Source organism: Macaca fascicularis, chromosome 12, assembly GCF_037993035.2.
Source record: "Macaca fascicularis isolate 582-1 chromosome 12, T2T-MFA8v1.1".
Taxonomy (NCBI): Eukaryota; Metazoa; Chordata; class Mammalia; order Primates; family Cercopithecidae; genus Macaca; species Macaca fascicularis.
In genome coordinates, this window is record NC_088386.1 from 71,576,075 (window position 1) to 71,587,509 (window position 11,435).

Here is an 11,435-nt window from a genome sequence, read left to right on the forward strand (position 1 = left end):
CAGGAAATATGTATGCTACTTAAAGTAAAATTATCTTGCATTGAGATTGCCTTTTTCAAATTTTACTCTCTCAGAGCTCTGTAGACTTTTTTGTGGCTCCAATCGCAGTTAAAATTGCGCATTTATTTTTATGATCATTTATTAGTGTCTGTCTCCCTCACTAAACTGTAGATCTATGAGGGCTGTTTTTGATCACCAGCAGCACATACAGTGCCTGACACATAGTAGGTATTCAGAAAGAATTTGTTGGCTGAGAAAAATTAATGAATATCTAAACATAAAAAACATATGTTAATTCTCAAAATAATCTTTACCAAGTATGTGGTATAAGTATTATTACTTACTACCCTGTAAATTATAGAAAATGGATAATACAAATGACTCTTGTCCATAGAAATGCGAATGATTTTATCCAGTATAATGCAATTGATTATTGCTATCTGGATAGATCAATTTTGCATCAATTTTCAGCATTCCTTATTGCCCCTATGTATGTGGTTCTTTGAATTCTTTTTTTAATTACTTATAACATCTTACTGGTTCCCTCATTAATTATGCATTAAAAAGGATTTTTGATATGTGCTAGTTTTATATTTGTGTGACAGTCATGTTACCTTCTTTTAGAAAATAACATTTAACAGTTTAACAATACCTTAATACCATCTTAAATAGTGCTAATAGGTTACCCTATGTAACCTATTACCCTATGTACACAAAAGTATACTCAGAATGAACTACATGAAGAGTACTATGCTATGCCTGAACCATAATGAACAACGATATAGTGATGGAGTCTGGTATATAAACCAATGGCAGGAACTGAATATCTTTATCACTCTTCTTACTAGAATTTAGGCCAGGTTTGGTGGCTCATACCTATAACCCCAGCACTTTGGGAGGCTAAGGTGGGAGGATGGGAGGATCACTTGAGTCCAGGAGTTTGAGACCAGCCTGGGCAACAAAGTAAGATCCTGTCTCTACAAAAAAATCAAAATACAAAAAATTTAAAAATTAGCCAAGCATGGTGCACACGCCTGTGGTTCCAGCTAACAAGAGGCTAAGGCAGGAGGATTGCTTGAGCCCTGGAGGTTGAGGCTACAGTGAGCCATGTTTGTGCCCCTGCACTCCAGCCTGGGAGACAGAACAAGACACTGTATCAAAAAAAAAAAAAAAAAAAAAAAAAGTAAAGCTGCAAAGAGTTTAGTAAAAGAATTATGCATACATATTTTGCTTTTCATCATTATTGTTACTTCATACAACCACAAATTACTAGCACTGCACTGTATCAGTGGTACCCTGTCCCAGTTCTCTGGGATTTGCACGTCAGAGAAATATTTTATCTAAACCATCCATGTGAATATTTCGAAATATTCCAGTTTGCAGTGAAATTCATTCTTTTATTTCATTTTTTTCTTTTTCTTTTTGTTGTTTTTTGTTCCATTTTTTGTACTTTATAAATGAAGAATTACTTAAAATTGGAAAAAGAGATAGCTCAAGCATTGAAATTTCAACTCCATACACATTTCAAGGAGTGCAAAAGGTTATACGTCAGGGGGTACTAAAATTACTTAAGATTTTTTTTCAAATGAATGCCAAAAACTGTATCTGCTAATAACTTTTGCCCAGCTTGGAAACCAAACTCACCCACAAAGTATGAGAACTCCAGATATACGACAATAAATATTTTTGGCCTAGTTTCAAAGCTACATAATGCCAGACATAGACATGTAAAAGTAATGGCAAGAACTACAAAGATTATAAAAGAAATAAAGTCACAGTTCGTAATTCATATGATTATGTTCAATAGCAGGCTTAGACGGCTATTCACATAATAAGATCCACATGTAAAAGCATCAGCTTATTTTACTTGGTAAAAGATAACAAATATTAAAATGGCTTTTAAAAGTAAAATTTTGTTGAGAGCTTGTAAATGCATTTTTGCAAGCTCAAGGAGAATAGCTGAAATTGTTTTTTTGTTTCTATTTAGATTTCCAACTTCTGCTTCCCTTTTCGTCACACTCAGAAAAGTTAAGTAAAAAATGAAAGAAAATACAATCTCAAAGATCAAAACAGCTTTTAAATATTGTCACTATAATCTGTGTATTAAAACTGGAGTGTAGGGGGAAACACCATTCCCCTAAAATTAAATTAATTCTGCATTGCATTTAGAGAAAGGATGAGGGAAATACAGCTGTCAGATGTTCAAATGTTGATTTGACTACTGGGCACAGATTATGGGGCTCAAAGCCAAAGTGAATAAAGCCAAAGCAATTCCCTTGTATCCTCCACTGCAAGGTGAGTATATAAAGCTGGTTTTTAAGAGCAGGGATTCTAGCAATATTTTTTGCTCCTTGGAATATTTTATTTTAGACCCAAGAAAATCAAATTAAATTTTGTGATGGGTTTGATTTTCAAAGATAAAAGAAGCACACCTTTGTGTGCTTTCTGTCTGCTTAATTTATGGATTGGAAGTGGTCAACCATCAGGGTGGGCTAATGAAAAGCGAGACTGAGGGGAAAAGCTAGTGGAAGAAGAATGGAAGAAACTGTAGAATCTGAGATAAACTGTCAGTGCCTTAGGCAAGATAAACCAGAACACCACAGTGCCAAGAACAGCTAGCCTGGGGTTCAGTTCTTAGTCGCAAGCAATACTGTGAATTGCAGTTCATTTTTTAAAAGAAATTTGACTAACATAGAAAATAATAATTCAGTAGGTGAACTGAAAATAATCACATTGTAAGATGTTATGTTAAATACAATGAAATATTTTTGTCAGTACTATAGGTCTATATTGTATTGAATTTTTATTCCGCTGTGTAAAATATAACAAAAGCTTTTGTTCCTTTTCAACCCAATGAAAATTTATAATGTAGGATAATTACATTGCATCTCTTATCTATCAACTGTTATAAAATAAAACAATAATGTTTTGCAAACACATTTTTTTCTTAGTTCAAAGTTTGCATGAAATTTTTAAATAGCCCTCTAGCAAAGCACTGTTTGTGTTGAATACATTTGTAATGCATTGATGATGACATACACTTTTCTTAGATGTTACTGAAAATTTTTTGTTACAAAAAGACACTTTTCAATTGAGTTCTGTCCCTATTTACACATGGATCCTTTTAATGGATGTTGAGAGTCTTGATTTAGAACTTTTAATAGGCTCGTTTACATTTTGCAAATCTCTACCTTTGAAATAAAAATGCAGTGATCCACCCATCTGCAGACAATTAAGACCAGCAGCCAAGTATAAAAGGGTGGAGAACTTTTAATGGGTGTTTATAGATTGGAAGCACTGACCCCCTTTTAAATGAAAGAGGCCTAAGAAGAAATAGTAAGTGTTAAGGATAACCATGAAATTCATTTAACCCCCCAAGCAGAAGATCTGTTATCAAAGAATTTGCAGGATTCTACACCTTCCAACTTAAGGTTCTCAGGTTAAGTACTTAGCAAAAGTACTTTAAAAAGAAATATCTTATTAGAAGTGTTTTGATTATAATTTCTTAGCTGCTTGAAGGTCAAAACACAAGCCAGCAGGAAGACCAACAGTAAGGTATGTGATATAAAAACAAATATTTCCATAAAATCTTTGCCCTAGCAAAAAGAGAAATTCTTAGTAGGTTCAAGGTGGGAATTTAGGGAATAGTATTTTTTTACAGGAAATACTGGTTAGGCGTTTTATATAGGGGGTTCTGCATTTGTGAAGGGATAATTTGCTCTAAAATATGTGGGCAACCAGCCTAAATTCTCTAATTGAGTAGTTTGCTCATAACCCGAGGCCATTAGGTGAATGTAAACTGTTACAGGCTTAGTAAGAAAATAGTCCCATTAGGATTTTTTCTATTTGTATGTGGTTGCAGGTTAAAGTAACTGTTTCCAAAATCATGGATTAATGAAAAGCTCTTTTTTTCTGAGTTTGCAAATACCAGCTTTGAAATGCTCAAACTTAAATTAAGCCAAGGATTCTTTTTTTTTTTAACAGTTAAAAAAAGTTTTACAAGATCAAGTCTCAACTATAAGTTCCATTGTAAGTTATCTAAAAATAAAAATTAGAGATATTTAATTGAATGGTTGTTAATAATAAAGGAAAAACAGCCATATTTTCTCTGAATCTGTCATTCACGTATTTTGCTCATGTCCTAAAATGTCCAGTAATGGCAAATGCCAAAGACTTTGATGCACAGAAAATGAGTGTAACTTCTAGAAAATAAAAACTCATGCAGAGATTCAAGAAATGTTGTGTCCATGTATTTCATTCGGTAATGCTCAGATGCCACACGTGCTGCATGTATGCTCGTATATCTGTAAAGGAGAAGACAACTTTATATGCTGCTGCTTGAACTAAATTCTGAACTTCTCTTTCATAATGGATTTCTTCAGTTAAACAGTCTACCTCCTTTCCTGTTTCCCAATTCCTGTTAACTCATCACATTGTTCTTTTTACTAAGTATGGTATACTTGTATAGCCCAGAGCAGGACAAGGGAGGAAAACAAAATAGACTGTGTAATATTTCTTAAAATCAGTAGTAACTGTACGTGCAGAAGAAATTCAGTCAAGGGAGGAAAAATCTGACCAAATATGTCAGGTAAATGTAATAGACATACTCAAAATTAAAGTAATTCATGTGTCTTTTTCGTGTCTCTATTTCTCCTTTGAAATTGACTCCAGTACTAGTAAGGTTATGGATGCTAGTATTACATCAAATCTTATTTTAAAAATTGAATTACACAAAAACATTTTTTAGCGACTTAATTTTCTAAATATACACTTAGAACTGAACACGAATCTCTCACTCACCTGGGAGTGCTAGGTGTTTCCTTCAGCTGTTTAACTTTTTACTCTGGAGGTTTTCTTTTTTCATTTTAAAATGTCTCATCTCAAAACATTATAAGATTACAGAAATACCCTAAGTATATATTTATACAACAATTTAGCTGAAAAAAAAATCAGAGTAATATGTGAGAAACTCCTTAAAAAGAGAACATTTTTTAAAAAAATGTTAAAGCAGAATTGTTCTGAAATGACTTAAAAGAACTGGAGAGAGAAACTCACATACACATTGGAGTACATGAAGAGAGAAGGGATTTTCAAAGAGGCTTGCTCTACAATGAAAGTATGTCTAAATTCTACACCTTGAAAGAAGGTAGAACAGATTTCCAGAACAGCCTGATAATGTTTAACAGCTTTTTAAAAACTTTCTAAAAGATAATCATAAAGATAATCTATTCACTATCTTCTTTCAGTTGAGATTGAAGATGGTATTCCTGAATAGTGAATTTTGGAAGAATTGAAGGATGAGATTTGCTAAAAGAACTGATGATAAAGGAAATATAAATTGATTCTGGTAGAAACCAAATGGAGAAAAAATATTTGTCATCAAAATTGTTCCCTTAATTCCTTATTTTCAAAACAATTAAATAATACTATAAAGAGGAAAAGTAGAGATTCATTAGATTCTTTCACATACCACCTTACCAATATTTGTAATATCAGATATAACTAGGAATTGTATGACAAGCAAAATGAAAATGGGTATTTCTATAGAGAATAATTATGCTTGAAATGACCAAAGACACAATAAAATTATAATGATAGAAGTTTTTAAATCCATTCATGTAAACATACTATTAGAAGCTCTCTGCACATAAAGAGGCTTCAAAAGGATCCTAGATGGTTTCTCAGAAGGGATACAGGTGAAACTTTAAAAAAATAAAGGACCCATCCCTGTTATATTCCATCTTGCATGTACAGTAACTTTAATACATTTTTTTAGATGAATGAGAAAGAAGAAAAGCAAACTGGTCATGATACAATATCTATCTTGTGAAAATATTACAAGTCTAAATATTTGTTCTTACTAAAATATGAGTTAAAATAGGTTTTCCTGGTAGGTAACTGTTGAAGTGAGGTGAAAGTGTTTCACTATAGCATTCTGTTTTGCATATGTTTAAAATTTTCCATAATAAAAAGTTTAAAAGATAAAAAAGCAGATTCCTCAAGATTTGGAGAGTAGATAAATTGGCATTTGCAAAGTTCGTTTCTATTTAGGAATAAAAAGTTGGAGAATCATTGCAGAATTTCTTCTCTGGGAAGGATTTACTGAGGGAAGGGATACTAAAGTGGCATCTGCTCTGTCTAGTGATAATAAAACAGGAAGGTAGAATGAGGCAGAAAGGGAAGCCAGAAGGGAGGGGCAGGATAGCAGTTTTAAGCCTGGTGGCTATTTTAATAGTACAAGACTTTGTTCTTCTGATGCTTCACCACCTCATTAACCTGTGTGTCATTCTGAAGTATTTTGCCATGCTCTGATGATTAGAGACTCGCTCACTAACAACACATTTTAAATGCAAGTTCTTCCCTGGAGTCATGGTGAATTAATTTTCAATTAGTTTTCATTAATGAACTTCATTTTTATGGTCCTAATTGCTATCCCAGCTTCAGGAAACTCAGCAAGTACTTTGGTGGGGTATGGGGTGGGAGGCCACTCTAAGAGCCAAGAATATTCTGGGCCCTTTTCAGAAGACTATACTTCAGTCATCTTCCAAAACAGAAAATTACATCTAAATTATAAATCAAACACCCACCAATAGAACCCATGCATCTTTTCTGTGGTCTTGAGAGGTGTGTTATTGCTAGCTTCATCTGGAATTTATCTTGCATCCCAAAACCAAGATCAGGGAGGAAAACAGTGAGATTTAAGCAGAGAAAAAGAGCTACTGGAAGTTCTAGAGAGATTGTCTAAGGTAAGGAATCATTTTCTCTTCCAGGAAAAAAAGGAGACCAAGGATGTTTATGGTGATCTTATTATCATAATTATGTCCATATTTTCAATGAGCAAGTAAAATTCCTGCAACCAGGTTACTTCATCTTCTTTCTTCAGTGAAAAAAATGAATACCAACATATTCAGAATCTTCTTTCTTCTATAGAGAAATTTATCACCACTTCCTTTTGTAAGCTTCACTGTTAAAATCAGAGTAGGCTATATCTGTACTTTAGGAAATTTTGAGTAACCATTATGTATTGTTTACAATAATTCCCTTCAGTTGTTAATATTTTTTAAATCTGTCTGCCATGTGGAAATTCTATCCTGAATTGTTTCTATCTAGTACTAATGCCAAATTTCTTCCTACTTGGAAAATTTTTTTAAAAAATTATGTTTTAGAGATGGGGATCTCACTATATTGCCTAGGCTGACCTTGAACTCCTCAGCTTAAGCAATCCTCTGGCCTCAGCCTCTTGAGTAGCTGGGACTACAGGCATGCACCACCACACTTGGCTTACTTGGATAATTTTCAGTCATTGTAAATTAACATTAGAAGATGTTTTACAAGCATAATGCATATAAATAATAAAAGAATAAGAGATACATAAGCTTGTACCTGATAGAGTTCTGCTCCCAGTTCTACGATTTAGGCAAGTCACCCACTCTTTCTTTTCTTTTAGACAGGGTCTCGTTCTGTTGTCCAGGCTGGAGTGTAGTGGCACAATCTCGGCTCACTGCAACCTCCACCTCCCAGGCTCAAGTAATCCTCTCACCTTGGTCTCCCAAGTAGCTGGGACTACAGAGGCAAGCTACCATGCTTGGCTAATTTTTGTACTTTTAGTAGAGACGGGGTTTTGTCATGTTGGTCAGGCTGGTCTCTAACTCCTGGGTTCAAGTGATCCACCCGCCTCGGCCTCCCAAAGTGCTGGAATTACAGGCGTGAGCCACCGCACCAGGCCTCACTCACTCTTTCAATGACTTAGTTTCCTCTCAAGTAAAAAAGTTTAGCCCGGATTTTTCAGAGTCAAATAATGATTCAAAAATAGTTTGTAAATAATCAGAAATAAGTCTAATACGTACAGACAAACTGCATAGTAAAATCAGTGTTCTTGGGTTGCTAATGAAGGACTAATAGCCTGAGTAACACACCCACAAACCAACACTCTAACAACTCAGGAAGCCACTGTGATGCTCTGTGCCACAGGATGAAGACAATAAGATGTCTGTACTCTTCATTTCCACTCTAAAAACGAATCTGACTCTCATGAAATACTTATTACCCACAGCCTGAGACTTTATATTTACAAAATTTAATAAATATTTTTATTTCTTATTATTTTATTCATGAAAAACTGAGTTTGTTGATAGCTTAATTATTTTGTTTTTTTTTTTCTCTTGAGAAGGGACACATTTTAAAGCACATCATGGTTTTAGAATTTAAAAAGTATTTTATCTTGTTACTTTGACTTAAAAATATGTTATTTTTTAATTAGTTGTGTTAATTCTTCTCTTTGCACAGGAATGATTATTTCAATATTCTTTCAGTTAACATTAATAGAGTGCTGATTTCCTCATAATACTGAAATCTTCAGGATCATATTTAAACAAAACAAAACTTGAAGATGGCGTCCTGCTCTGGAAGGATTATAAAACAGTTGAGATGACAAAAAGGAATACATGAAACTACACAGCAGTGACAAAGCAACAGATGAATAAGTAGAAAATAAAGAAGCAGAAAATGTAAATGGAAGTGTCCAGGGCATGTAGAATAGAGTAAATTATGATGGCCATAAACCTTAGCTAGTGTTTTACTGTCTTCATTTACTTCCTCCAGCAGAAGCAGTTTCTCTACATTGCTGATCACTTTATTGTGAAAACAAACTCAGACTTTAATTCTTCTCAAATGAGAAGTATCTTATAGACAGAAGCATTTCCTGGCATTCCATTCCCCCCATCCCCACAGAAAGACATAAAGATGAAATTGGGGGCCTGGCCCAGTGGCTCACAACTGTAATCCCAGCACTTCGGGAGGCCAGGTGAGTGGATCACTCGAGGTCAAGAGTTCCAGGCGAGCCTGGGCAACATAGCACAAACCCTGTCTCCACTAAAAATACAAAAATTACCCGGGTGTGGTGTCACACACCTGTAATCCCAGCTAATCCGGAGGCTGAGGCAGGAGAATCTCTTGAACCTGGGAGGTGGAGATTGCAGTAAGCCAAGATTGCACCACTGCACTCCAGCCTGGGTGACAGAGTGAGACCCTGTCTCCAAACAAAAAAAAAAGATATAAAGACAATGGCTCTCACAAAATGCAGCAAGAAACTACAAATGAGACACACTTTATCATGTAAGTCATTTTTAAAGATCTGGAATATCACTATATATAGTTTAGGTACAGATTACAGTCCAATCTATAAAAATAGAAAAAGAACTATAGATAATAAAACTATAAAAATACAAAAAGAGGCCAGGTGCAGTGGCTCACGCCTGTAATCCTAGCACTTTGGGAGGCTGAGGCAGGTGGGTCACCTGAGGTCAGGAGTTCAAGACCAGCCTGATCAACATAGTGAAACCCCATCTCAACTAAAAATATAAAAATTAGCCAGGCGTGGTGGCAGATGCCTCTGCGGCAGGAGAATTGCTTGAACCCGGGAGGCAGAGGCTGCAGTGAGCCGAGATCACGCCACTGCACTCCAGCCTAGGTGACAGTAAGACTCCATCTCAAAAAATAAATAAATAAATAAAATAAACACTATAGATAATAAAACTTAATAATGAGCAGGAACAACACTAACCTCCAGAAGTAATCTATTAGGTAATGCTATGAATTAAGGCTGATATGTTAAAGCCTTTAGAGGTGCTTAATTTGTAATAAATTATTGTTTTGTTTTGTTTTGTTTTTTTGAGACAGAGTCTGGCTCTGTCGCCCAGGCTGAAGTGCAGTGGCGTGATCTCCACTCACTGCAAGCTCCGCCTCTCGGGTTCATGCCATTCTCCTGCCTCAGCCTCCCATGTAGCTGGGACTACAGGCGCCCGCCACCACGCCCAGCTAATTTTTGTATTTTTAGTAGAGATGAGGTTTCACCGTGTTAGCCAGGGTGGTCTCGATCTCCTGACCTCGTGATCCGCCCATCTCGGCCTCCCAAAGTGCTGGGATTACAGGCGTGAGCCACCGTGCCCAGCCTATTGTATTTTTAACAAAATATTGTCTGACTAATCAATTATAAAAGTAAGATCCGCAGTCTGACAATGGCATGGTAAAAACAGGTCAAATTTTCAAGTCAGACAGACCTGAATCAATCCCACTTCTGACATTTATGAACAGGTCCTTGGGCAAGTTTCTTCACTTCTCTGAGTCTCAGTTTTCTTACCAGTAAAATACAAATAATATTAATACCTACATTATAAGGATTTTTTAAGGAATGAATGACATAACTCATGTAAAATGTTTTGCACATGGTAAGCATTAAATAAAAATAAACCATTGCTATGATATACTCGGCTAAACATTCAGACCCATACAAGATTCTCTAAGGAGGATGAGGGAAGTTATCTTACAAAATCATCTCATCAGTGAAGTCAATAAAACATTTTCATTAAAAACCACTAATAAATTTGAAGACATAGCCAAATAAGAATTATGTGACTGCCATTACTAAGGCTGCCTGGCAGCCACTTCAAAAAATTGAGATGTCACCAGTTTACAAATCTCAACTTCTGGCACAAAAATCAAGTAGCTAATATCATTCTGCCTTTATAATTCCACTGAAACACAGGATAATTGGTTCTATATTTTGTCTTAAACTATCCTGAGTTAAAATAAACAATAATATACATTTCCAGTGTTTTCTCATGAATAAAACATAAGTGGATATATGTGGTTTTATTAGGTTGGATGGGAAAATAAACTTCCCTGCAGCCATGCACCTGTTTTCTACACATTCCAATATGGGAAATGTCAACTTCTTTAAGAGGACCACTGTGAAACTGGCCCCTAAGTACATTTTCTTAAGTCCGACATAATAAGGATTTTTCTAACATGTTATGTGTTTTCCCAAAACATTAAAGAATGTGTTTCAGGATTCCCTAACCTTAATCATAATGTTCTTATAAGATGGGTGATTTGTTATATTTATAACAAATAGTCAAGTTATAGTAGCTGAAAGTCAAATAGCATTACCAGAAAAAGGCAATGAGAGAGAATTGGTTAATATTATAATTCTGACTCTTCAAGATACATTTTAAAATAAGGCATCTTACCGTATGTGGTAAAACTAACAGAATATTATTGCCCCCATTCTAGCTTAGTAAGATGTTAGTTATTTTGTTTTCTTTTTTGGAACAGTAATACAGGTACATAGTTTCAAAAATTGAAAAGTTTAAAAGGATGTATGCCCCTCACTGATCTTCCAAGTAAACTTGGTTTCTAACACTGAAGCACTATTCAGTCATGTATCTTATAAATGTAATCTCACATTGATTTACCTGATACCAAGACAGACAGATAGATACATGGATAGATACACAGAAACTTTTACTTCTGATTTAATGTATATAGTATTAGTTAATAACATATTAAATAAGTAAATTAACAAATATCACGTTACCATGATTTTTAGTTCTGAAGAAAATATCTAACACAGGGAGTGTCTACTGTACTACAAAAGA